This window comes from Choloepus didactylus, chromosome 1 (genome assembly GCF_015220235.1).
Source record: "Choloepus didactylus isolate mChoDid1 chromosome 1, mChoDid1.pri, whole genome shotgun sequence".
NCBI lineage: Eukaryota > Metazoa > Chordata > Mammalia > Pilosa > Megalonychidae > Choloepus > Choloepus didactylus.
In genome coordinates this window covers 189,337,230-189,364,289 of record NC_051307.1, presented here as the reverse complement: position 1 = coordinate 189,364,289, position 27,060 = coordinate 189,337,230, and the positions used below count along the sequence as shown (strand labels likewise).

The 27,060-nt window shown below is 38.5% G+C and overlaps 1 protein-coding gene and 1 pseudogene across 2 annotated transcripts in view; one reads left to right on the top strand and one right to left on the bottom strand.

Moving 5' to 3' along the window:
• EPM2AIP1 (EPM2A interacting protein 1) overlaps nt 1-27,060 on the top strand; it is a 79,270-nt gene that overhangs the window by 16,440 nt on the left and 35,770 nt on the right. The window contains exon 2 of one of the 2 annotated variants that reach the window (XM_037847125.1): nt 10,241-10,294. The exons of the other annotated variant lie outside the window; for it this stretch is intronic. The gene's annotated coding sequence lies outside the window, so the exon portion shown is untranslated. The remainder of the gene's footprint in view (nt 1-10,240; nt 10,295-27,060) is intronic. 2 annotated transcript variants of the gene reach the window in all.
• On the bottom strand, nt 15,727-16,408 carry LOC119542404 (annotated as a pseudogene).

The window sequence follows — 27,060 nt, the reverse complement described above, 5'->3', positions numbered from 1 at the left end:
ACCTTTAAAGTCATTATCTAGTACACCTGGGATGACTTGGACTCCGCGCAGGGTGACACTAGCTCTCCCTAGAATGAGACCAAAGGTATTTGGGGGTAAAGGTCCATAGACTCCTGTAGGTATGAGGAGAGGGCTGGTTTCTGGGGTTAATATTGATTCGGAGGCGGTACAGAGGTCCATTCCTGCGCTTCCTGCTGTAGCTCTCCATAAGTCTGAGATATGGCAGCGTGGTTTGTGGTTGGGAGCGCAGGGACTGCGACTGGGGATGGTTGAACAAACCGTATTGCCCCTGGGTTCGTTCTGGTTGGGGCCTGGGGCCGGCCCCATTGGGAGTTTCCCTGGGGCTTAGGCTTAAGGGGTTGGCCATTTATGTCTGTTTGAGAATGGCATTCAGACGCCCAATGGAACCCTCTCTTGCAGCGAGGGCAAATGGAGGGCGGCAATACGGGCTTGCTGGTAATGGGTGAGGGGGAATAGGCTTGTGGCTTGGGGCAGTTCTTTGAAAAATGGCCGGGCTGTTTGCAGTTATAGCATGTGGGGGGAGGTTTTGTTTTTGCTGTGAAATTTTGAAGGGCCGCGCCAATGGCTATTCCAAGAGTTTGAGTGGGCCTGATGCCAGAACAGAGTTTTATGTAATTATTAAGATTGGTATTGCGAAAGGGGCGGATTGCTGCTTGGCAGGCAGCGTTGGCATCTTCATAGGCCAGGTGTTTAATGAAATCACTCTCGCTTTCGCTGGCCCCAAATAGACGCTCAGCCATATTTTGCAGGCGGCTGAGGAAATCGGTATATGGTTCATCGGGTCCCTGTCTTAATTTAGCGAGAGAGGCAGTAGCAGCACCCTTTTGTGGAAGTTTTTTCCATGCTCTAAGCGCGGCCGTTTGTATTTGTGCTAGGAGGCCTGGGGGGAATTGAGCTTGCTTGTCATTTCGATGGTAGGGGCTTTGACCTAAAAATTTGTTTAATGTCCATTTTTTAGAGGTGGCTTTACGGACATTACGGGTGGCATACCTTTTGCAGTGCTCTTCATAATCGGATTTCCACAATAGGAAATCGCCGCCGGACAAGGCAGCTCTGGCTAATTGGGACCAATCGTTAGGAGTAAGTTTCTTTTCACTGAGGCTTTCTAATAAGGTGAGCGTGAAGGGGGCGGTAGCGCCATAATCATTCACTGCCTTTTTTAATTTTTCTAAATATTTTAAACTGAGTTTTTTATATTTAGCTGTTGGGGTAGTACTAGCTTCCTCTTGCTCCTCTTCATCAGAACTGGGGGGGTTTGATTGTTCCTCTTCCTCGCTTTCGCTACTAGAAGCGCCATTTTGGGAGCTAGTGGCGCCATTTTGGGAGCTAACGGCGCCATTTTGGGAGCTAGCGGAAGGGTTTTGGGTCTGACCACGTGTAACTGGAAAGGAGTAGGTGTGGTGAGCGCAATGGGGACGTGGTGAGTGGGCATTTTCCGGGAGTGCAAGGGCAGCAATGCTTTGAGTTGCTGACCGGAGGTCGGCGAGCAAATTGGCGGCTCGCAGCCGCTCTTGATTAAAGGTTTCTTTAAAATTATCGGTGTGTAGCCGGAGATTTTCTGCGGCCTCTTCTAGCGCATGGAACTGAGGCAGGGACGTAACTGGATAAAAATGAGGATGTGGTTTTGGAAGACTGGGTGCGGTTGGAAAATCTGGTGTATAAGGGGGAGGCCGAAATGCAGGAAGGACAGTCTCCTCCGAAGGGGGAGGGGTTTTTACTTCTGTTTCGATTAGGTGGGGCGATAATCCGGCTTGATTAACCGGGGTGCCCGGTCTATTTTCATCTTGGAGCTGTTCAGGCATATCAATAGTAATCGAACCGCAGACTGAGGCGGGGCGAGAGTGCTCTCTTAAAGCTTCCTCTCCTTTTTTGCAGAGGTCTTGAATGTCTGGGGCTGAAGAATGGACTTTTAAAATTTCATGAATTAGATTCCAATAAGTGAAAGCAGTGACCGGGACCCTTTCAGGGCCGAAGGTTTGGTAGTAGTCTTTTAAGCAATCACCGACCCTTTGCCAGCATCGCTGGTCTATGGTACCTTCCTGGGGGAACCAAGGGCAGGTTTTTAGTAGGAAATTGAAGAAGTGTGTGAGATCCTTTTTCTTAACTCTAGTTCCTCGTGCCTTGAGCGATTGTTTGACCTGACTAACATATAATTCGTGTTGGGAAGTTGCTTGTCCCATGGTGGGGACGGGGGCCTACCTTTTTCTTTTTCTTTTCCTTTTCGCCGGCGCTGGTTGACTGCTGAACGGATCTGTCTCATGAGCGAGTTTCTTCATGGCGATCCCGGGTATGGTGAGTGTGAGAGCTCTCTTCTTTAGCGCGGCGTTCTATCCTTCACAAGGCTCGAGCCCCACGTTGGGCGCCAGTTGTCCCGGCCCACGGGACGATCAACGGAAGCTCCAAGTCCTGTGAAGGAAGAATGGTATGGGACAAGAGACACGAGGAATGACAGCAAGACAGGTTTCTGATCAAGCTGCAAAATTTTATTGAGGAGGCTGAGCATATATACTCTAGGGTAGGATGGGGGTGGCTAGTAAGGACGGGTGGCGATCTAGGATTGGCTGCTGCTGTTGCTAGGGTGGAAGGCAGATGTAGGGGGATTGGCGGTTGCTGTTGCTGGGGTGGAAGGCAGATGTAGGGTTAGTGCTTTTGGCGCGAACCGCTTCCGTAAAGAAGGCGGAGGGCAACCCAAGCTGTTGTTGCATCGGCCCTGGCGGCCATGTTTCCGGCATTGCTGAAAAGTGGACTTCATGCATGCTACCTTAATCGCCCACAACATTAAACCCTTATTGAATATGTGGTTTTGAAATATTTTCTTCCATAGAGTAGGCTGCTTTTTTGCTTTCTTGACAAAGTCCTTTGAAGCACAAAAGTTTTCAATTTTGATGAGGTCCCTTTAATTTTTAAATGTCTGCCAGCTCTGACCCTATCAGAGTTTCTGCCCTTTGGGCTTGAAACAATGGTTCAGCAGTCCCTGTCTGGGGTGGGCTAAAGCAGCAGGACCCAGTGGTCTAAATTCGCAAACCAAGGACTGTGTTCTTCACTCAGTTGTGCCCCTGCCTGTTGTTGGGGGAGGAGGGCTTCTGCATTCCTCTCTGCCTGCAGCAGCAGCCAGCCAGGGACAAGACCCCAGGCTGCTTGCCTCAAGAGTGGGGGATGGGCACAAGCAGCCATGGTGGAGTGAGTTACTCACAGTTTTTCACTGCATTTTTCCAACCTCTTCCTCCCACTCATCCGTGGATACTGCACAGTGCTCCCCTGGCCTCTGGAGCCCCAGAGCAGTTGTTTTAGACAGTTCCTGCCTGTCTACTAGCTGTACTTGGAGGAGGAGCATGTGCCCTGTAACTCCCTACTCTGCCGTCTTCCCGGGAAATTCCCCCCAATTGACTATTTTATTTGACTATTTATTTAAAGTGATTTCTTTATATAACATATGATCTTAGCATGTGTGTGTGTGTGTGTATGTATGTGTATATATATATATATAAAATGTTTCCATTATATAGCCATGACATGGGACAGAATATATTGCTTTACAAATCCATTATTATACTGTAATTTTTCACTAGGACTTTTTTTTTCTTTAACCTCAAAAATAACTAATTGTTTAGAATTGATAAAATTGCACACTTTTTTGGGTACATTTTTTAAGCCAGTGATTATGATCTGTGCTTCTACTGACACTGCCAGATTCAAGAACAGGTATCAGAAGCAAACAAAGAGTGTAGGTTATTTTGAGACCCTTCCGTCTCTCTACTCTTGTTCATACTTTCTTCCTGTATAGATATTCAGGCATGACTGGGCACTATGTTAACTAGACAGAACATTTTGCTTATTGGCTTTAAATTTTTCCTGAGTAAGAAACATATTATCCCTTAATCAGCTTCTTTTGCGATGTCTATTTACACTAAACAAAGTCCTATTCCAATTAGCTTTTAATAATAAGCAAAAGCTCTGGAAATTAAATGTTGTTTGAGGGATCATCCAGTTACTTTATTGTATTTTTGAAGTTATGGCACAGTGCAAACAAATATTAAGGTTATTAGCTGTGCTGATTTGGATGTATCATGTCCCCCAAAATGCTATGTTCTTTGATGCAATCTTGTGGGGGCAGAGGTATTACTGTTGATTAGGTTGGAACCTACTGATTGAGTGTTTCCATGGAGATGTAACTCAATCAACTGTGGGCAAGACCTTTGATTGAATAATTTCCATGGAGGTATTACCCTACCCATTCAGGGTAGTTCTGAATTAAATCACTGGAGCCATATAAATGAGCTGACAAACAGAAGGAACTCAGAGTAGCTGTGAGTGACATTTTAGAAGCTGCAGCCAAGAGAGATACTTTGAAGAATGCAGAGGAGTTGAGAGTGGAGCTGGAACACAACCTGGGATCAGCAGATGCCAGCCATGTGCCTTCCCAGCTAACAGAGGTTTTCTGGATGCCATTGGCCTTCCTTCAGTGAAGGTATACTTGTGCTGATGCCTTCATTTGGACATTTTCATGGCCTTCAGACTGTAACTTTGTAACCAAATAAACCTCCTTTATAAAAGCCAATCCATTTCTGGTATTTTGCATAATGGCAGCATTAGCAAACAAGTACATTAGCATGTTTATCAATTTATTGGTATTCTTTAATTGATCAACCAAATAGAAGGAGTAAAGTAAACTACTGAAGTAAGGAATTAGGAATTCTTTTTGTCTCAAATATAAGCACTATGAATTTGGGCAGCTTATTACCTCTATGTCATCATCTGTAAAAGGAGAAAACTATACACAAATTAATAATAATCACTTTGTTATAAACTTATTGTGTCAGATGAATGAGATAATATAGATAAAACATTTAGCAAAATGCATTGTGTGAAGTAAGTATATCATAAATATTTTAAATGGTGGTACAGGCCAAATCTCATAACAAAATGATTTAAAAATCTGCCTGATAAAGTAGATCTTTAAAATTCAATGGGTAGTGACAGGGGAGGTCTAAGATGGCAGCATAGAGAGGAGTGGAAGCTAAGTAGTCCCCCTGGAACAACTGAAAAAAAAACAGAAACAACTAGTAAATAATCCAGAATAACTGCAGGGGGACAAACGTGAATGTCCACTCATCGTACACAACCTGAATTGGGAGGAGTGCCTGAGATCACAGCATAAAATCTGTAAGTAAAAACTGCAGATCCAAATCAGAAGACCCCTCCCCCACAGCCCAAGCTACAAAGCCTCATGGTGCCAGAGAGAAGCTTTCTCCCAGCAAGTGAATATAGCTCAGCTGAGCTCCAACTGGGGCTTTAATTAGCAAGTGTGAACCACTCCCTACGAGGTACGAATCCCCAACAAGTAGACAGAGGCTTTGGGTGATGACTGATCTTGGAGAGCCAGAGGGTCACCTCAGACTAGCTCTGTTCCTTTTTTGACTCAGTGGAGAAAGCCTCAGCCATTTTCAGTTCCCAGTTCTGTGACCCAGACATGGGTATAGCTCAGGCAGAGAGAGACCATTGAAATGCTAATGACCTCCCCCTAGGGTGTCTATCTTCTCTAAAAAGAAAGGGGTGGGGCCCAGCTCTACTACCTGCCTTTCATTCAGAACTTACACCAGTCAAGAATTATAGGCTAACAGGTGCCACCTGCTGGGCAGAAAAGCACAGTGACTGGAGGCATCAGAGGATGTACCAATTTTCTAAGACACACCCTCAGGGAAACTGGATACTGAATATTTCTTCCTTCTGGGATCTTAGCCCATTCTGGTCTGGGGAAGCCTGATTGGGGTAACCAAGGAAACCATGCCTAGACAACAGAAAACTACAACCTACAACAAGAAAAATGAGGTTATGGCCTGGTCAGGGGAACAAACTTGCACTTCAACTGTGATGCAGGAATTGAAACAACTAATAATAAGTCAATTCAAAAAGTTTAGGGAAGATATGGCGAAAGAGCTGAACCATATAATGAAAACACAGGATGTACATAAGGGAGAAATTGAAAGTTCAAAAAACCAACTGGCAGAATCTATGGAAATGAAAAGCACAACACAAGAGATGAAAGACACACTGGAAACAGACAACAGCAGACCTCAAGAGGCAGAAGAAAACACTCAGGAACTGGAGAACAAGGCAACTGAAAGCCTACAGACAAAAGAACAGATAGAGAAAAGAATGGAAAAATATGAGCATCATCTCCAGGAACTTAAAGACAAAACAAAAAGCAAGAATTTACATGTCATTGGTGTCCCAGAAGGAGAAGAGAAGGGAAAAGGGGCAGAAGCAATAATAGAGGAAATAATCAATGAAAATTTCCCATCTCTTATGAAAGACATAAAATTACGGATCCAAGAAGCACAGCGTACCACGAATAGAATAGGTCTGAACAGGCCTACGCCAAGACACTTAATAATCAGCTTATCAAACATCAAAGATAAAGAGAGAATCCTGAAAGCAGCAAGAGAGAAACGATCTATCACATACAAAGGAAGCTTGATAAGACTATGTGTGGATTTCTCAATAGAAACCTTGGAGGCAAGAAGGAAGTGGGGTGATATATTTAAGATACTGAAAGAGAAAAACCGCCAACCAAGAATCCTATATCCGGCAAAACTATCCTTCAGGTATCAGGGAAACCTTAAAATATTCTCTGACACACAGAGAATGACCGAGTTTGTGAACAAGAAACCTGCTCTACAGGAAACACTAAAGGAAGCACTACAAACAGAAAGGAAAAGACAGAGTGAGAGGTTTGGAAAACAATTTTGGGAGATAGTAGCACAGCAATGTAAGTACACTGAACAAAGATGACTGTGAATATGGTTGAAGAGGAAGGCTGGGATCATGTGGGACACCAGAACAAAAGATGAATGATAAAGGCTGGGACGGTGTAACTCAGGGAAACCTAGGGTGCTCAACGATTGTAATAAAAGGTACAAACATGTTTTTACATGAGGTAGAACAAATGAATGTCAACATTGCAAGGTGTTAAAAACAGGGTGGGATTGGGGGGTAAATACATTCAATGCAAACTAGAGGCTAGAATTAACAGAAACATTGTATTATGCTTCCTTTAATGTAACAAAAGCAATATACCAAAGCTAAATGCATATGGGGGGGGCGGAATAGGGGAAGGGTATGGGACTCCTGGCATTGGTGATGTTGTCTGACTCTTTATTCTACTTTAGGTTAATGCTATCTTTCCTTTTGTCACCTTCTAGCTATCAAGTTTTTTTGTTTTTTTGTTTGTTTTTCTCTCTTCCTCTTGCCTTTTTCTTTTGCCTCTCTGCCTTCTTTGACTCTTCCTCCATCTTTGTGGAAGAAATGTCCTTATATAGAGAGTGGCGATGGTGCTCAATACATAAATATGTGACTATACAGGGAACCAATGATTGTTTTCTTAGGACAGAATGTATAGTGTTTGAATAAAACCATCTTAAAAGAAATGGGTTGAGTGAAATAAGACAGACACATAAAAGCAAATATTGCAGGGTCTCACTGATATGAACTAATTATAATATGTAAACTCATAGACATGAAATATAAGTTACCAGGCTATAGAATGAGGCTAAAGAATGGGGAGCGGTTGCTTACTATGAGCAGAATATTCAACTAGGGTGAACTTAAATATTTGGAAATGGACAGGGGTGATGGTAGCATGTGATGAAAATAACAGTGCTAAAAAGTGTGTGAAGGTGGTGGAAAGGGTAATCTCAGAGTCACGCATGTCACCAGAAGGAAAGTTGGAGGTTAAAAGATGAGAATATATAAAACAGTGAATCTTGTGATGGACAATGTCCGTGATTAACTATACAAATATTAGAAATCTCTCTCACGAACTAGAACAAATGTATGTCACTTTAACTAGCGGTTAATAATAGAGAGGCATATAGGGAAAAAATATATGCCTATTGCAAACTATATACTATAGTTAGTAGTATTTTAACATTCTTTCATCAACAGTAACAAATGTACTATACCAAAACTATGAATCAATAATGGAGGGGGTGTGTGGTTAGGGGTATGGGAGGATGTGAGTTTCCTTTTTTTTTGTCTTTGTTTCTTTTCTGGAGTAGTGAAAATGTTCTAAAAATTGAAAAAAAAATAATTATGTTGATGGATGCACAGCTGTATGGTGGTGCCGTGGGCAAATGATTGTACACTTTGGATCTTTGGATAGTTGTATGGTATCTGAACAATCTCAATAATAAAAAAAAATTCAATGAATAGTGCATTGAAGAAACAGCCAGTTTTAACACATTATAAAATTTGGGGACAACCTCTTGGATTTCATTTTGTTGGTGGTGGAGATTTCAATTATTCAGTGTTCTCAGTTTTCCAGTGAAGTATACAGAAGTATAAACCAGGGCCTTTTCCCACAAAGAGTTTACAGTCTGGGTAAGGAACAAGAAAGACACCATTTAACTTAAGACAAATGATCCCAGGAGGTAATGCATATGAGTGTTTTGCAAAGTACAAATTTCTATACAAATACATAAATAAGTACTGTTTCCATGGTACTTTGGTTATATTTAAAAGGACCCTGAGAAAGAAAAAATGCTATTACCAAACAAAACTAGTGGTCCATCTAACTCAAATTCCTTTCCAATAGCACCAAAGGAAGTTACAGGGGGAACAGAGTAACGGTCAGATAATTTTTAATCTGTAAACTTATCCAAAGCTTGAAAAAACCATCGGGAGTCTTAGGGATCCCAGTAATCAGTGAATGGGGTAACTATATCTCCATAACATACACAGGCGTATTACAGAATTTTTCATGCGAGGATATATGAGAAGTTAATAATTGCACGTCTGACTTCCTGTCTTTTCCCTCTCATATCTTCAATCACGTGTATCACATGACAAAGAGAAGCAGTTGGAAAGTGTTAAACTCTAGTATAAGACAAAATCAGAGTTAAAGGCAAATGTTTAACTGGTCATGTTCAAATACCAAGCTAGTCAATGAGAGTTTTTGGTTCAAAGAGTCAAATATTCTGCTTTCCTGAATTTCTCCATTAGTTTCTCATCTGGTGAACATTTTCACATTGTACTTTGCTGCCACAGACTAAGTAGGTATACATTTTTGAGTGTTGATTTATCACTGAAAGATCTGAATTAGGAAACTGGAAAAGAAAAACCAATATGCATCAATGCATTTTTAAAAAAATCTGTTAATGAAAAAGGAACCAGGTGATAGTTTCCAATGGGGGCAACATTCTCATGGAGGTACTGTAAGGCTAAGTCTTTCCACTTTATTTCTTGTTCTTTAACAAATTCTGTGGTGCCACCATTGTCTTGCTCAGGTTCAGGAAGCTCACTCAGTGGTATTACAACATCCTCATAGGGCAACTTGTCTTCTTGCCAAGCATCATCAATCAAATCCAAGATCCTTCCATCTCTCTGTACCTCACTGTCCAGTCTCCTGCAGTCCTGATCTTGTCAGATTAGCACCTGGCTTGCCACAGCACCTGTTTCTGCCAAGCCACTTGGATTTTATTTTAAATGGAATTCAATTTGTATGAACTGCTGACCAAACTATGAAGTAAACAAAATGAGATAATCCATGGATTTGATATATTGGGCAGTATACTTAAAATATGTTGCATCTTCATAATAGTGATTTGCATCTATCTAATGTTTTCTGTGTATTGTGTTATGCCTGTGGGCATCAGCTGGAATGAGAGTATTTCAAATTGGTGATCCAGAATAGGACTGTTGATAAACAAACCACTGTAACATTAATTGGTAATAGAATTTATTTCATAATCTCATAATGTGTGAAATAGATTATTTTTAGATCCCCAGTATAAAATTGTTTTCTCACGAGATAATTATAATTGGATCTGTGTGTAACAAATTTTGAATATTTTATGTTATTAGTAACACCAGTGTAACACAGGAGTTAATAAGATAGAAATACAAATGGATTTTCCTGTTTTTTAAACTGTGGCTGCAAATGGAGAATTGGTTCTGTAACTGGTCTTTTTTTCTTCTTTATTAGAGAAGTTGTGGGTTTACAGAACAAACAAGCATAAAATATAGGATTCCCATATACCACCCCACCAAATACAACTTGCATTGGTGTGGAACATTTGTTACGATTGATTATAGCACATGTTTTTCTTTTTTTTTTTATAGTACTGTTACAAATTACTCAGTTAACGCAAGATATAACTACAATAACTAAATATGCTATAGTCAGTGGTTACAGTCCCCCTTATTTTTGTTCATTCCTCAGTCTTCAGGGATTTGGGATGATGACCACTCTGGCTGCTTCAAGCTGAGGAGGCATGTATGTATTATGGGGCAGAGGAATGGAAATACTTTACTTGCCATTAAAGATACTCCTTGCTTTTGGGATGGGACTGATCCATCCTTATCCTTCTGTTAATTGTGCAGGGCAGGCCAGAAGAACTGGAGAATGGGAGTTGACTTCCTACCTGCTGTGCTTCAGGGCTCAGCTGGGTAGGCACAATCCAGAGGCTTTAAGTTTCCAAGAAATAAACTTAACAAATAACCCCAGTTGATTTTTGACAAGACTGCCAAGTACACTCAATTGGGAAAGAATAGTCTTTTCAACAAATGGTGATGGGAGAACTGTATATCCACAAGCAAAAGAATGAAGGACAACCCCTATCTCACACTATTTACAAAAATTAACTCAAAATGGATCAAAGACCTAACTATAAAAGCCAGGACTATGAAACTCCTAGAAGAATATGTAGGGAAGTATTTTCACGATCTTTTTTTAGGCAATGGTTTCATAGCCTTTACACCCAAAGCACAAGGATCAAAGAAAAAAATAAACTGGACCTCCTCAAAATTAAAAACTTCCATGCATCAAAGGACTTCATCATGAAAAGAAAAAGACAAGCTACTCAATGGGAGTAAATATTTGGAAACCACATATATGATAATGGTTTAATATCCAGAATATATAAAGAAATCCTACAATTCAACATCACCAATGTTAAGGAAATGCAAATCAAAACTGCAATGAGATACCATCTCACAGCCACTAAAATGACTACTATTAACAAAAACAGAGAGTTACAAGTGTTGGACATTATGTGTGGAGAAATAGGAACACTGATTCATTGCTGGTGGGAATGTAAAATGGTGCAGCTGCTGTAGAAGACAGGCAGTTCCTCAGAAAACTAAGTATAGAATTACCATATGACCCCCCAAAATTGTCACCCAGCATCTTCTTTATATCCTTCATCTCTTTTGTCACATTTTCTTTCAACTTGTTTATTTTATTTATAAGATTTGTTTGAAAATCTTAAATAGTTGTTTCAACTTCTGAATCTCAGGTGTTAGTTTGTTCCTTTGACTGGGTTATATCTTCATGTTTCCTGCTGTGGCTCATGATTTTTTGCTGTCTAGGCATCTGATTTTCTTGATTAGTTTTTTCTGCAGGGTGTTTTCTCTTTTTTGCCTAGGTTTTTTTTGTTGGTTGTCTTTGATCTCTATCTTTTTTCTGTTTATGTTGCTGTACAGTTGTCAGTTTTGCTCTGTTCCCCAAGTCTTCCCCCCAAAATCAGGCACCCACCATAGCCTGCCACAGGGATTGGGGGGGGGGGGATAGGCACTGGGCACCCCAGCAAGTTCACAGTGTGTGGTAATACAAATCTGCTGGTCTCCAGTGGTGCTCTGTTTTCTGCCAGTCAGTAAGACCTGGGTTTGTTTTAGAGCCCCGCTTTAACAATTGGGTCTTCTGTATTTCTCAGCCAAAACAGGGCTGGGTTTCCGTGCAGGGCATGAGACCAGCTCCTGTGGTGCTAAGAAATGGTCTGGAGCATCTTTTTGAAAGATTTTAATACCCTTGCACCTTCCAGTCTGTCCAGCAGATGGTGGTGTTCAGTAACTTAATTGTCCTCAGACGCTGCTTTGCCTCTGAGCATAGGCTATATCTACACAGGTGAGCTGAAATTGTGGGATTCCTATGCTCTCACTTTGCCAGCCAAAGTTTGGTTTGATGTGGGGCTCCACCTGTGGCAGAGTACTTCCTCAGCTGACCCAGTACTCCAGCCATCCCCAAGGCAAGAAAATGGCTGCTGGCTGCTGCGTCCCTCAAGGATGGGGGAAGGGCTTTCAGACTCAAGGCTGAAAACAGTCTCTGCCCATGTTTTCTCAGTCTCTTTGTCCCTCAGTGACCTGGGCCTTGAAATGTCCTCCCCTGTTCCCCAGGGGGACACTACTCAGAGATTTTATAGTCTGTGTTCCTGGTGGGAGGGGTCCTGTCTGCTGATTCAGTGCTTTTCCCTCACTGAGACTGAATGAGGGGAAGAGGAGAGGACCAGCTGATCTGGGATGGAAGATTCCTACCTGGTATTTCTTTTCTTTCTGCAATTCAGCATTTGCAGGGTCCTTCTCCAGTCTATATCCTCCTCTAGAGTTTCAAACAATTCAGAATTGTCCTTTTTTCATTGAATCTCTAGAGAGTTTTCAGTAGCTGTTTCCATCACCATGTTGATGACATCACCCCTCCATTGTCTTTTGGTGCTGCTGCAACAGTTACGACAAAGCTCAGGCTTCAGAATAGGGTTGCCTCTGGTGTGCTCTCCTGTGACAATGAGACCAATGAAATCTCCAATGCCAACTCCCATCAACAGATTTGGAACCCAATCAAAGATGGACTGATCATCCGCAAACCTGTGTCTGCCCATTGCTGGGCTCCATGCTGGAAAAATACCTCAGCCACCTGAAGGGCAGGCATATGGGCTTAGGTAAGTGAATGGGAACTGCCAGTGCTTGAATGCCTGAGAAAGTAGCCTGGACGAGAAGGATGAGAATTCTGCACCAACTGCTCAGATAATACCATGACTCTAAGAAGATTGACCACCACATCTATCATAGCCTGTACCCAAAGAGGAAGAGCAACCTATACTTAGCCTCCAATGGAACCACCACACTGCACCATTCTCCTTCCCTACTAATAGTGAATACATATATCTCTCCACATCTTCTCCACTTTTATCTTTCTGTTTACTTTTTAAACAGCTTTATTCACACACTGTACAATCCATTCTAAGTGAACAATCAGTAGCTCCTGGTATAATCCCAGTTATGTACTCACCACTACAATCTATATAAGAACATTTTCATTCTTCTGCAAAGAAAGAAGAGGAAAAAAAATTAAAAAAAAAAGAATAAAAAATAAAAAGGAGAAACAACAACAAGAATCCCATACCCTTCCCTTACATACCCCTCTTATTGACATTTAGCTTTGTTATATTGCCTTTGATACAATTAATGGAAGATTATTACCATGTTAATGTTAACTATAGGCTCTATTGTGCATTGATTGTATTTTTTCCACATACCATCCCATTTTCAACACTTTGCAATAGTGACATGCACATTTTCTCTCATGTAAAAACTCTTATATTTAATCATCATCATTGTCCACTCTAGTTTCACTAAGTTATACAGTCCCAGTTCTTATCCTCTATCTTTCCTTCTGGTGTCATACATGTCCCCTAACCTTCCTCTTTCAACCATACTCACTCTCAGCTTTGTTCATTATACTTACAATATTGTGCTACCATCGGATGATATTATGTTGTCCATTTCTGGACCTTTACAATCAATCTTGTTGAACATTTTGTACTCCTTCGGCATCAAATGCCCAATCTCTACCCTCTTTCTGTCTCCTAATATCCTGTGTTCTTAACTTTAACTTTCAGAGTTTGCTCATTATAGTTAATTCATATTAGCGAGACCATACAGTATATCTCCTTTTGTTTCTGGCTAGTTTCACTCAATCATATCCTCAAGGTTCAGCCATGTTGTTGCATGCTTCATGACTTTATTCTGTCTTACAGCTGCATAATATTCTGTTATATGTATATACCACAGTTTGTTTATCCACTCATCCATTGACAGACATGTGGGCTGTTTCCTTCTCTTGGCAGTCATAATGCTGCTATAAACATTGTTGTACAAATGTCTGTTCAAGTCCCTGTCTTCAGTTCCTCTGTTTATATACCTAGTAATGTGATTGCTGAATCATATGGCAAGTCTGTATTTAGTTTCCTGAGGAACAGCCAAACTACCTTTCAGAGCAGTTGCACCGTTCTACATTCTCACCGATAGTGAGTAAGTGTACTTCTTCTTCCACATCCCTTCCAATACTTGTAATCTTGATAATAGCCATTCTAGATATCTTACTGTGGCCTTGATTTTCATTTCCCTAATAGCTAGTGAAGTTGAGCATCTTTTTATATGTTTGTTGGTTGTAATTTTATATAATTTGTTATAATTATAATTTTTATAATTTGTTGGTTATAATTTTATTCTTGATAGTCTTAATTAAAATAAATTTAATTGCAAAAACAACCTGTCAGAATAATTCAGTATGAGATGTTTTAAATAAACATGATCAACTTTACAAATACAGTAATCATAATACTCAAGCCTAGTATCATGTCTTTAATGTATTAAATATACACAATAAAATACCCCCTACCTTGAAAACTTTAGATGCACTTTCCATTTTACCAAATACAAGGCTCACAAAAGCCTATAATAAAACTTCTTAATTGTCTGTTCACATGTCAAGTGACAAGGACAAACAATAAATTAATTCTTAAAAATATCTATGAATCAGTGCAATTTTCTGTCTGAATTTGATAAGCCACAGACTTTTAAGGAATATTTAAAGGCTGAATAAAATCTGATGGAAATGAAATTAAATAGGGGATTTGGGAAGAAAACAAATAGTTCAATATTAATAGTGCAGTACTTTTGCCAGGTTCTAGGTTTCCTGTGCACAATTAAGTTGGTGTAAAATCTAAAAACAAAAATATTCAATTTAGCAAACTGACATACCATCTAATTATATCAGATACCTGATGAGAGTGCCTTTTAACATAGTTTCTTCTCTCTTACATGGAAACTTTAAAGTGAATCAAAACAAATACTGCAATGCAGTGCTTTGGAAAATATAATTGCAGAAAAGTCCACAATAAGGAATAACTGGTGGTATGGTAATATGAAATTGTACGGAAATCTGAAAGGTAAAAAGAGATGTAATGTAAAATGTTAAAAAAGATAACTAGATAGGTTTTGCTTCAAAAATACCTAAAGCAAAAATACAGAATGATAAGCTCACTACTTTTATGAATCTGTTACAACTAGTAATTGGTGCCTTTTAAATATTCATTCTTTCAGCACTTATTTTTGGGGTGCCTGTTGTTTGATAGGTACTGCTAGACAGCTATGTGCACACTGATGAATAAAACAAATAAGGTTCTCTGTAAAGAGAGAAGCCTTGGTTTAAGAAGTACTCATTATACCCTTACAAATTTAATTAAATATGGCTTTTGGGTGTAAAGAGAAAAAATTACTTCCAAAAAGTTAACTTTCTAATTAAGAGTGCTTATGTATCTAAATAGCAAGCCAATATTGGATTATATATACTTAGAAACTCAAATTTGCTAACTAACTATGTCAGTTGATGTGATACCTGTGTCATACATTGTATTGCCTTAGAATTTTTCCCAAAGTAAAATCTTACCCATAAAACTTTTTAAAACAATGAAACAAACATTTCATCTATTCCTGCATATCTAGTCTTAGTAAAATATGGAACAAGTTCCAGGTTTCTAACCAAACACATTGCATATATGAAACAGGTGTCCTAATTTTTGTGTACCACCACCAATGTGTCATCAAATCTGGGGAAAAGCAAATGTGATTGTATAGGTGAGGTTGTTGTAATTAATCTTCATCGTCTCTTTGAAAAGGTATTATCTGAATTTCTTTGGCTGTCCTCTCGGATCATGTTCTACTACTTGCAGCAATTATTCTTCATGACATCAAATCAAATGGTCCACCTGTTACATCTAACAGCTCTCCTCCAGCTTCAGTAACAATAATGCCAGCTCTTGCCATATCCCAGCAGTGAATTCCCATTTCATAGAATGCATCTGCTTCTCCAGTTGCCACAAGGCACATATTAACAGCTACTATTCCAGCACCCTGGATCCCATGAATGAGAATGGAAAGAAGCTTTTCCATATTAAAAAGAACAATTCTTACAGTCTCCAGTGTGCTGGAAGAGCCAAACTCTATCACCATGAGTGACTTTGTAATACCTTCTTGTTGTGAAACTTGTAGTTTTTGACCATTACAAAGTCTTCTTTTCCTTTCCTGCCCAGTATACATTTTATCCTCCAAGCAACTGTATACAACTCCAAATTCCATCTTTTTATTTACAAAAAAGCCAATCAAAACAGCTACAAAAGTTAGTTGTTCCATCAATAGGGTCAATGATCCAGGTGGGTTGTCAGTTAAGACACTTTTTTCCCCAGCTGCCACAGATTCCTCACCTATAAAACTTTCCAGCTTGTCTTGATAGAGTTATTGCATAATCCATGCATTCCTTCTAAGGATCAGCCATCTTCTTAGAGTACGTGGAGAGGGGGCAGGAAGGGGTGTCTCGCTGTTCTGCCCCAGAATAAATCAGACTGCTTGGCTCTTCCGATGGGAGAGGGGATGCCCAGGACAGGAGGTCCTGCCTCTTTTTTCATATGTTTTTGAGCCATTTGTATTTCAGCTCAGACACTTCAGAAAGGTGTCTGTCCATGTCTTTCATCCATTTTTAAAAAATCGGGTCGTTTGTCTTCTTGTTTTTGAGTTGTAGGATCTCTTTCTATATTCTGGATATTAAACCTTCATCTGATATGTGGTTTCCAAATATTGTCTCCCATTGAGTAGGCTGCCTTTTTACTTTCCTGATAAAGTCCTTTGGTGAGTAAAAGTATGTATTCAATTTTGAGGAGAGCCCCTTTATCTATTTCTTCCTTGATTGCTTGCCCTTTGGGTCTAAGGTTTAGCAAACCACCTCTTATCACCAGATCTTTAAGATATTTGCCTACATTCTCTTCTAAAAGTTTTATGGTCTAAGCTCTAACGTTTAGGTCTTTGATCCATTGATCCATTTTGAGTTAATTTTTTTAATAAGGAATGAGATAGGGGTCCTCTTTCATTCCTTTGTATATGGATATCCAGTTCTCCAAGAACCATTTGTTGAAGAGGGTGCTCTGTCCCAGTTGAGTTGACTTGACCACATTATCCAAGATCAATTATCTGTAGATGAAAAGATCTATTACTGAACACTCAATTGATTCCATTGGTCAGTATACCTATCTTTATGCCAGTACCATGCTGCTTTGACCACTGCAGCTTTGTAGCTTTTAAGTCAGTAATGAGACCTCCCACTTCATTCTTCTTTCTTAAGATATTTTTAGCTATTTGGAGCACACTGCCCTTCCAAATAAATTTGATTATTGGATTTTCTATTTCTGCAAAGTAAGTTGTTGGGATTTTAATTGGTGTTGCATTGAATTTGTAAATAAATTTGGGTAGAATTGACATCTTAATTTTATTTGATCTTCCAATTCATGAACATGGTATGTCCTTACATTATTTCGGTCTCCCTTGATTTTTTTGTGCAGGTTTTGTAGCTTTCTGTGTATAGGACTTTTATGTCCTTGGTTAAATTTATTCCTAAATATTTGATTCTTTTGGTTGCTACCATAAATGGATTTTTTTTTGCTTGATTTCCTCCTCCTATTGCTCCTTACTAGTGTATAGAAACACTACTGATTTTTGTATATTGACCTTCTATCCTGCCATTCTGCTGTACTCATTTATTAGCTGTAGTAGCTTTGCTGTAGATTTTATGGGATTTTCTTCATAAAGGATCATGTCATCTGCAAACAGTGAAAGTTTTACTTCTTCGTCTCCAATTTGGATGCTTTTTATTTCTTTTTCTTGCCTAATTGCTCTAGCTAGACCATCCAGTACAATGTTGAATAACAATGGTGACAGTGGGCATCCTTGTCTTATTCCTAATCTTAGAGGGAAAGCTTTCAGTTTTTCCCCATTGAGTATGATGTTAGCTGTGGGTTTTTCATATATTCCCTTTATCATATTGAGGAAAATTCCTTCTATTCCTATCCTTTGAAGTGTTTTCATCAAGAAAGGATGTTGGATTTTGTTAAATGTCTTCTGCATCAATTTAGATGATCATGTGGTTTTCCCCTTTGATTTATTGATGTGATGTATTACATTAATTGATTTCTTGTGTTGAACCACCCTTGCATATCTGGAATAAAACCCACCTGGTCACAGTGTATAATTATTTATAGAGCTGCTGGATTCAATTTGCAAGTATTTGGTGGGGATTTTTGCATCTATATTCATTAAAGAGATTGGTCTGTGATTTTCTTCTCTTGTAGTATCCTTGTCTTTGGTATTAGGATGATGTTGGCTTCATAGGATGAGTTAGGTAGGTTTCCCTTCCATTCTATTTTTTAAAAGAGTTTGAGCAGGATTGGTACAAATTCTTTCTTGAATGGCTGGTAGAATTCACATGTGAAGCCATCAGGTCCTGGAGTTTTCCTTTTTTGGGAGGTTTTTGAAGACTGATAAATCTCTTTACTTGTGATTCATTTGTTAAGGTCTTCTATTTCTTCTTGAGTCAGTGTTGGTTTTTCACACTTTTCTAGGAAGTTGTCCATTTCATCTAAGTTGTCCAGTTTGTTAGCATATAGTTGCTCTTGGTGTCCTTTCATTATCTCCTTTATTTCTGCAGGGTCGGTAGGTATGTCCCCACTGATTTCTGATTTCATTTGTTTGCATCCCCTCTCATTTTTTTTTTTTCCTTTGTCAACCTAACTAAGGATCCATTGAGTTTATTGATTTTCTCAAAGAACCAACTTCTGGTTTTGTTGATTCTTATTGTTTTCATGTTCTCAATTTCATTTATTTCTGCTCTAGTCTTTGTGATTTCTTTCCTTCTCTTTGCTTTGGGGTTAGTTTGCTGTTCTTTCTTTAGTACCTCCAGGTGAGCAGTTAAGTCATCAATTTTTGCTTTCTTCTTTTTTAATATAGGCATTTAGGGCAATAAATTTCCCTCTCAGCACTGCCTCTGTTGCATCCCACAAGTTTTGATATTCATTTTCCTCACATTATTTACTGATTTCTCTTGTAATTTCTTCCTTGACCCACTGGTTGTTTTAGAGTGTGTTGTTTGGCTTCCATACATTTGTGAATTTTCCAGCCTTCCACCTGTTATTGATTTCCAATTTCATTCCATTATTGTCCTAGAAAGTGTTTTGTATAATTTTGATCTTTTTAAATTTATTGAGACTTGCTTTGTGACCCAACATGTGGTCTAAATTGGAGAATGATCCATGAGCACTCAAGAAAAAATGTATCCTGTTGTTGTGGGGTGCAATGTTCTCTAAATGTCTGTTAAGGCTAGTTCATTTCTCATACTATTAAAAATCTCTGTTTCCCTAAAACCATCAAAACCTCTGTCTAGGTGGTCTATCTATTGATCTGAGTGGTGTATTGTAGTCTCCAACTATTACCCTAGCGGTGTCTACTTCTGTCAGTGTTTGCCTCATGTATTTTGGGGCACTCCAGCTTAGTGCATAAATATTTATGATTGTTATGTCTTCTTGTTGAACTGTCCCTTTTATTAATACATTGTGCCCTTCTTTGTCTCCCCACCAGTGTAAAGTGGTATAGTGCCTTTAATTCTCAGCAGACCCTATTCCTGCCAGGGGCATGGTTGAGAGAGAAGCTGAGGCAGAAGGCAGGCTTAAACAGTCCCTGTTTTCTAGCTTCTGGGGTCTAAATTCTCTGAATGAGAGCTGCCACTTGTGCTGTGACCTGCTCCCCCTTTCTAGGGGAGGATACCCCTTTAGGTAATTATCTCCTTCACCTGACTAGTTACTTTGTCTCTCAGACATACCTTAATTTGCCTGGGGCAGTGCTGACAACTGAAAATGCCTGCTGCTTTCTTTAACGGGGTGTTCAAAGTGAAAAAAAAAAAAAATCCTTTTCAGAGTCAGTACCCAGCCCCCACATTTGCCAATTAAGACCTGGAGTTGTTCCCAGCTCTATATGCCCATTTTGGGGGGCACAGCCTTTTTCCAGTATTCTGAGCTCAGCCAACTCCAAAAGCTTCTGTTTTTTTTTGTTTTTGTTCTTGTTTGTATCAGCCCCACCTCCTCTCTGCCAGAAAGAGACCTCCGGGTTCTTTTTATACTTGCTCAGGGTTTATCTGTGCTCAGAGCTTGTATTCAGCAGTCAAAATTTGTTATTAAATCCACAATTGGAGCTTGGTTGAGCTACCTTCCCTTGCTCTTAGTAGAGAATGCTTCTTTATTCCCATGGGGCTGTGACTCCAAAACAGCCTGCCATGCCAGTGGGGAGGGGCACCAGCCTCCACAGCTTGGGAGACTTTACTTACAGTTCTGTACTGTGATCTTGGCCCTTCCACCCATTCCTAACTGGTATACAATGTGTATCTGGTCACAGAAGCCCCCCAGTCTTTGTTCCAGACAGTTCTGGCTATTTACTGGCTGCCCTAGAGGAATTAATAAATTCTATTCCACCTTACACCACCACCACCTTGCCCCACCTCCTCCCTCCATTTTCATTTGTTTGATATTTTCCTTATGATTATGTTTGGGTTAAACTTTTTTTTTTTTTGACAAGAATACAATATAAATGTTGTGCTCTTCTATGTTATGGATAAGCTCCTTTTGTAGTTTTTCTTCCCCAAAGTTGGAACCTTAGTTCCTTTCAGAGGGGAGTGGTATTTTAAAATACCATTGGTATTCTTAAATCCATGGTGTTGTTTGATTTAATATTGATGTGTCTAAGTATGGGTCTTTTTCTTTCTTTCTTTCATTTATATCTGACAGTCTGGGTCTTTTATCTTGTAGACTTCTGTCTTTACAGTTTTCAGAGATTAACTTGTTTAATTTCTTTGATCTTTTTTTGAAACTCCTATTATTTGAAAGTTGGACTTTTTGGATCAATCTTTTGTTTTCTCTTTTTTAATATAGTTTTCATCTTTTTACTATTCTTTTTACATCTATATCACTACAGTCTGAAAGGCTTTATCAACACTATCATCCTTCCTTTTTATTGAATTTTCTATTTGTTTCAACTGTATTTTAAATGCCAAGAGATCTTTCTTATTCTATTATTATTATTTTAGAGTGAGCAGATAGAAAATTTATTAGATACACACGTGAGAGAACATGTGGGCACTCACAAGAAAAGAAAGGTCAGAGGTGAGAGGTCCTCACCATGTTGGACAATTTGCTTTTATAGATTAGCTTTACTTACTCCCTTCCCCCTTCCTTGTTCAGTGCTCTTTTTCCAAACCACCCCACCCTTCTCTCCAGGATTATTCTGTTATTTTTAATAGAAAATTTAATTGAGATAATTGTAGACTCACATGTGCTTGTAAGAAATAATACAGAGAGATTTCATAAACCTTTCATCCAGTTTCTTCCCATAGTAACATTTTGCAAAGCTATACTATATCATAACAAGAATATTGATAGTGATACAATGCACCAATCTTCTTCAGATTTCCCATTTTACTTGTATCCTGTGTGTCTGTGTGTGTGTAGATCTATATAATTTTATCACATGTGCAGGTTCATGTATCTATCACCACAGTCAAGATATTTGACAGTTTCATCACCACCCCCAGGATCCAAAATGGCACATTTTATAGCCATATCCACTTCTCTCTCTCTCTTTCCTGTTCTGAACCCTGGTGATGATTAACCTGTTCTCAATTTCTAAAATGTTGTCATTTCAAAAATTTTTTGTAAATAGAACAATACAGTATGTAACCTTTTGGAATTGGCTTTTTTTCACTCAGCATAATTTCCTTGAGATTCATCCAGGTGGTTGTGTGTGTCAGTAGTTTATTCCCTTTTATTGTTGAGTAATCTTCCATTGTATGGATGTACCACAGTTTAACCATTCACCAGGTAAGAATATATGGCTGCTTCCATTTTTTGGCAAATAAAGCTATTATGAACATTTGTGTACAGGTTTTTCTGTGGACATACATTTTTATTTCTCTGGGATAAATACACAAGACTGCTGTTCTAGTTTGCTAATGCTGCCAGAATACAAAACACCAGAAATGGATTGGCTTTTATAAAAGGGGTTTTATGTGGTTACACAGTTACAGTCTTAAGGCCATAAAGTGTCCAAGGTAACACATCAGCAATCGGGTACCTTCAGTGGAGGATGGCCAATGGTGTCCAGAAAACCTCTGTTAGCTGGGAAGGCATGTGGCTGGCATCTGCTCCAAAGTTCTGGTTTCAAAATGGCTTTCTCCCAGGATGTTCCTCTCTAGGCTGCAGTTCCTCAAAAATGTCACTGTTAGTTGCACTTGGGGTATTTGTCCTCTCTCAGCTTCTCCGGAGCAAGAGTCTGCTTTCAATGGCCATCTTCAAACTGTCTCTCATCTGCAGCTCCTGGGCTTTCTTCAAAATGTCCCTCTTGGCTGTAGCTCCTCTTCAAAATGCCACTTCAGTTGCACTGAATTCCCTCTGCCCATCAGCTCATTTATATGGCTCCACTGATCAAGGCCCACCCACAATGGGCGGGCCAGTACTCCATGGAAATTATCTCATCAGAGTTATCACCTACAGTTGGGTGGGGCACATTTCCATGTAGTCACTCAAAGAATTGCAATCTAATCAACACTGATAGGTCTGCCCACACAAGATTACATCAAAGATAATGGCACTTGGGGGACATAATACATTCAAACTGGCACAAGTGCAATAGATGGTTTATGTGGTAATTGCATATTTAGTTTTATAAGTAATTGTCAAACTGTTTTCCAGAGTGGGTATACCATTGTACATTTCCACCAGCAATGGATGATTGATCCAGTTTCTCTGCAAACTTGCCAGCTTTGGTGCCTCAATTTTTCATTGTAGTTATTCTAATAGATGTGTAGTGGTATCTCATCATGCTTTTCATTTGCATTTCCCTGATGATTCATGATGTTGAACATCTTTTCATGTGGTTACTTACCATCTGCATATCCTCTTGGATGAAATGTCTGTTCATGTCCTTTGCCCATTTTCTAACTGGATTGTTTCCTCCTGTTGAGTTTTGAATATTCTCTCTATTAGCTAGATACTAGTCCTTTGTCTGCTATGTGTTTTGCAAATATTTTTCTCCCAGACTGTAGCTTGTCTTTTCATCCTCTTCACATGGGCTTTCACAAAGCAAAAGGTGTACTTTATCAATTATTCCTTTTAAAGATTTTGCTTTTGGTGTCAAATTGAACTCTTTGCCTAGCCCTAGATCCTGAAGATATTCTCCTACCTTTTTTTCTAGTTGTTGTATAGTTTTACTTCTTACATTTAAGTTCATGATCCATATTCAGTTAATTTTTATATAAGGTGTGAAGTTTAGGTCGATGTTAGTTTTTGTTCTTGTTTTTGCCTATGGATGTCCAGTTACTACAGCACCTTTTGTTCAAAAGGCTATCATCTTTCCTCCACTGAGTTGCTTTTGCATCTTTGTAAAAAATCAGTTAAGTATATTTGTGTTGATCTATATATGGATTCTCTATTCTGTTCCATTTATATATGTCTTTCCCTCTGCCAATAACACACTTTCTTGATTATTGTAGTTACATAATAAGCCTTAATGTTGAGTAGAGTGATTCCTCACTTTATTCTTCTTTGTTAAGATTGTTTTAGCTATTCTAGGGCCTGTACTAGTCTGTATTCTAATATAAATTTTACAACAAGTTTCTCTATGTCTACAAAAGCCCTGTTGGGATTTTGATAGGAATTGGGTTAAAACTGTAGATCAATCTGGAGATAATTGAATCTTCAATATGTTGTTTTCCAATCTATCAACATGGCATGTTTCTTCATTTATTTAGGTTTTCTTTGATTTTTTTTCATCAGCACTTTACAATTTGAAGCATGCATATCATGTACATGTTCTATCAAATATATAAGTATTTCATTTTCCTTTGAGTAATTGTAAGTGGTATTGTATCTTAGATTTTGGTTTCTGCATGTTCATTGTTAGTATTTAGAAAGGTGATTGATTTCTTTTCATGATTTTCCTTGCATCCTCTTTTATGGAAGTAGTATCTCTTCATTATCTTTGACAACTCTGATTATTATTTTCTTAAACTTTTCATTTTGAAATAATTCCAAGCTTACAGTAAATTTGCAAAAGTAATACAAACTCCACACAGAGAACCTCAGCAACCCCCATGCCCATTGCTGCCAATTATAGCATTTTCCCACATTTACCATCCTCCCCCATCTCTCTTATCTATCAACCATGTGTCTATCTATTTTCTGAACATTTGAGACAGATGGTACACATCATTCTCCTTGAACACATAACACTTCTATATATATTTCCTAAGAACAAGGATATTTACTTATGCTACAACCTTTAGTATAGTTATCATGTTCAAGAAATTTAACACTGTGTAACATTTACAGTCTAACTTACAATTTTTCATATGTCCCAGTAATGTCCTTTTGAGTCTTTTATCCTCCATTATTAGATCCAGTCCAGGATCGTGTATTGTATTTAACTATTATTGTCTCTTTAGTCACTCTTTTCTTTTTTTTAAATTGTGAAAACATATGTTTTCCCATTCAAACTACTCCCAAACATACCACTCAATGGGATTAATCACATTCACAGAGTTGTGCTACCCTCACCATCAACCATTACAGAACTTCCCCCAAACAGAACCCCTACACCCATTATACATAAACACACCATTTCCTGTCTCTGGTTACCTGTAGTCTACCTTCTTTCTCTCTAAGTTTGCATATTTTAGCTATTTTATATAAGTGGAAACATAAGATTTCTGTCCCTTTGTGTCTGATTTATTTCACTCAACATGATGTCTTTAAGACTCATCCATGTATTGGCATGTATCAGAACTTCATTCCTTTTTAAAGCTGAGTAAAATTCCATTATATATAGCTGTATACTACATTTTGTTTAACCATTTATCCGTTGATGGACACTTTGGTTACTTCCACCTTTTGGCTATTGTGAATAATGCTATGAACATTAGTGTACAAATAGCTGTCTGAGTCTCTGCTTTCAATCCTTTTGGGTATGTACCTAGAAGTGGGATTTCCAGGTCATATGGTAGTTCTATGTTTAACTTTTTGAGGAACTGCAAACTGTTTTTAACAGCAGCTGCAAGATTTTACATTCCCAGAAACAATGTATGAGGGTTGCTGCTTTTCTGCATCCTCTTCTATTTATTTTTAAAAATAATAGCCATTCTAGTGGGTGCTAAGTATTATCTCATTGTGGTTTTGATTTGCTTTTCCCTAATGACTAATGATGTTGAGCATCTTTTCATGAGCTTATTGGCCATTTGTATATCTTCTTTGGAGAAATGTCTATTCAAGCCTTTGACCATTTTCAATTGGGTTGTTTGTCCTTTTGTTGTTGAGTTGTAAGGAATTATTTATATATTCTGGATATTAAGCCCTTGTCAGATATATGGTTTCCAAATATTTTCTTCCATTCTGTTGATGGTATTTTTATTTCATTGACAAAGTCCTTAGATGCACAGAAATTTTTAATTTTGATGAAGTTCCCTTACCATTTTTTTTTCTTTTGTTGCTCATGTTTTTCATGTAAAGTCTAAGAATCCATCGCCTAATTCACGATCCTGAAGATATTTCTCATGTTTTTTTCAAAGATTTTTTATAGTTTTAGATCATATGTGTGTGTGTGTGTGTGTGTGTATGCTATTGATCTATTTTGAGTTAAATTTTGTATATGGGGCATAAGGATCCACTTTCAATTTTTTACAGATGGATATCCAGTTTTCCCAGCACCATTTGCTGAAGAGACTGTTCTTTCCCCATTGAGTGTACTTGATTCCTTTGTCAACAGTCAACTGGCCATAGATGTGTGGGTTTATTTGTACTGTCAATTCTACTCCATTGGTTCATATGTGTGTCCTTGTGCCAGTATCTCCCTGTTTTGATCACTGTAGCTTTGTAGTAAGTTTTGAAATCGGGAAATATGAGTCCTCCATCTTTGTTCTTTTGTTTCATTATGGTTTAGCTATTCAGGCCCCTTGTCCTTCCATATGAATTTGATGATTAGTTTTTCCATTTTTGCAAAGAAAGCTTTTAGAGTTTTGATTGGGATAGCATTGAATTTGTAAATCACTTTGGGTATTATTGACATCTTAATGATATTAAGTCCTCCAATTCATGAGCAAAGGATCTCTTTCCATTTATTTAGGGCTTCCTTAGTCGCCTTCAGCAGTGATTTGTAGTTTTCAATGTACAAGGCCTTTACATACTTTGTTAAATTTAGTTGTAAGTAAATAGAATTGTTTTCTTGATTTCCTTCTTGTTCATTGCTGATATGATATATAGAAACATCACTGGTATTTATGCATTAATCTTGTAACCCAATAATTTGCTGAATTTGTTTATTAGCCCTAGTAGCTTTCTTATAGGTTTTTCCAGAGTTTCTATATAGAGGTTACGTCATCTGCAAATAGTGAATGTTTTACTTCTTTTTTTCCAATTTGCATGCCTTCGTTTCTTTTTCTTGCCTAATTGCTCTGGATAGAACATCCAGTACAATGTTGAATAGTGATGGTGATAGCGGGTATCCTTGTCTTGCTTCTGATCTTAGGAGAGCATCCTGGATATTTTTTTTTTTTTCGGAGTCTTCTCTGGAGCTATTTGTTTATTAAGAAGCAAAGCATATCTGCATAATTAGATGTTTATCAGGAGGTATGTTGTTCCTTTTTTTTTTTTTTTTTCCATTTTTATTGAGATTGTTCAGATACCATATAATTATCCAAAGATCCAAAGTGTACAATCACTTGCCCCTGGGTACCCTTATACAGCTGTGCATCCATCACACTTAATTTTTGTTCAATTTTTAGAAACTTTTCATTACTCCAGACAAGAAATAAAGTGAAAGATGAAAAAAGAAAAAAAGAAAAGGAAACTCTAAACCTCCCCTATCCCTACCCAACCCTCCTCAATTGTTGACTCCTAGTATTGATATAGCATGTTTGTTAATGTTTATGAAAAAATGTTGAAATACTACTAACTGTAGTATATAGTTTGTAATAGATATATAGTTCTTCCCTATATGCCCCTCTATTATTAACTTCTAATTGTATTGTCATACATTTGTTCTGGTTCTTGAAGTGATTTCTAGTATTTG